Source organism: Enhydra lutris, unplaced genomic scaffold, assembly GCF_002288905.1.
Source record: "Enhydra lutris kenyoni isolate GAN:26980312 unplaced genomic scaffold, ASM228890v2 scaffoldscaffold9, whole genome shotgun sequence".
Classification (NCBI taxonomy): domain Eukaryota; kingdom Metazoa; phylum Chordata; class Mammalia; order Carnivora; family Mustelidae; genus Enhydra; species Enhydra lutris.
In genome coordinates this window covers 57,801,631-57,803,518 of record NW_019154093.1, presented here as the reverse complement: position 1 = coordinate 57,803,518, position 1,888 = coordinate 57,801,631, and positions in this window count along the sequence as shown.

Genomic DNA, 1,888 nt, shown 5'->3' with positions numbered 1-1,888 from the left:
CCTGGCCGCTTCTGGTTGCTCATGCGCACTCGAAAATCCTCGGAGTCGCGGAATCTGCTCCTGGGCGCTTGCGCAAGAGGGCTGGGTATCTTCCCCTAGGCGGTGGTTGGCTAAAAGAGCCGTTACAGAAATAAAGCCCGGGAATAATTCTTTGCTTAAAAAAAAAATAGTGAACCGTAAGGTTAAGGATCCAGCATTATCTTCAGGAAAGATAATTCAGAGACAGAAGGGTCTCAGGTTCTAGAAGTTCTAGCGTATCCTGACGTACCGTGGCATCACAAGACACTGGGCACTCTATGGATAAAAGATGGTCACTTTCCTGACCCCCTGCTTTCCCCTTCTTTTTGCTGAGTGCCCCACTAAATTAAAACAAACAAAAAATGCAACTGCTGGTTGTTTATGATTTTGTTGCGGAAATGAGCCCAGCGACATTCAAACATTCATTCATATTGAGCCCATGGCTGTGAGGCAGGTTTCTAGAGGCTGGGGTTACACCTGTGAACACCATAGAAAAACATCAACCCTGTATGAAGCAAAATTCCAGTAAGGAGAGGACAATAAAGAAACGAACAGGGGCGTCTGGGTGGCTCAGTGGGTTGGGGTCTCTGCCTTCGGCTCGGGTCGTGATCCCGGGGTCCTGGGATCGAGCCCCGCATTGGGCTCTCTGCTCGTCGGGGAGCCTGCTTCCCTGCCTGCCTCTCTGCCTGCCTCTCTGCCTACTTGTGATCTCTGTCAAATAAATAAAATCTTAAAAAAAAAAAAAGAAAGAAACGAACAAATGAACACATTTCTTCCAGATATTGATTAGTGCTTTGAAGGAAATAAAGTGGACGGATGTGTTAGTGACTAGAAAAGAAGCGCCATGATGGGAGCCAACAGGGAAAGAGACTGCCAGGTAAGGGATAGAGTTAGTGCAGGGATAGGAATGAACTTAGTATGTTGGGAGAGGTGGTAAGGAAGGGGGGTGTAAATTCACAGAAAATCAACATCTGACAAAGCCACTCTATGACCATGATAAATCAAGACAAAAATTAAAGTTATTTTTGTAATTCTATCTGTAACTATATCTGAACGTAGGCAAAATATAAACATTGTCTGAGCCACAAAAATGAGCAAACATTTTCCTATCCTGGCTAATATGAATGAATGCTCCTGCTTTACCAATTATACTTACAGCCTCAGCCCAGTAGATAATACTCAATCCGTCTAAATAATACTTATTAAAATATCCAATTATAAAATTAGTCTTGCCTCCTACAGCTTCCAATCCAGAGCAAAGTCCTTCTTCCTTGAACCCTTCCCTAAATCACCTAAGAAGTCCAAAATTATAATACCCTCTTACTAAGATGTCCAAGGTTCTCCATGGTGTGTATTCTCACCTACTTAAAACAATAAACCCAGCTTGTTCAATTACAGTTTTATTCCCAGTGGTCTTTGGTCAGTAGACATTGACAATAATTAAGTTTGAGAGGCGTATTAGATATACAAATGATAACATCAAGTAAGCAGATGGATATATTGGTCTGAGTCTAGGCTAGAGATATATAATTGGTAGTTAAGAGTTTATACACGAAACCAAAAACCTTGGGACTACTTGAGATTATCTAGGCAGACTATAGACAGAGAACAGAGCTACGAGAGTCTCCAACATTTCAAAGTTGGGCAGAGGAAGAAGAGCTAGCAAGAGACTGAGAAGGAACAACCTGGGAGGTAAGAAGTTGATGTCATAGAAGTCAAGAGAAGGAAGTTTTACAATTGAAAGGAAGTGGTCAACTATAGCAAATGCTTTTTAGAAGTCATGTAGTGAGGACACAAAAATGACCAGTGGATTTGGCAACATAGCAATCATTAGAGTCTCTGGCAAGAATAGTTCAGGGTGGGAGGCAGA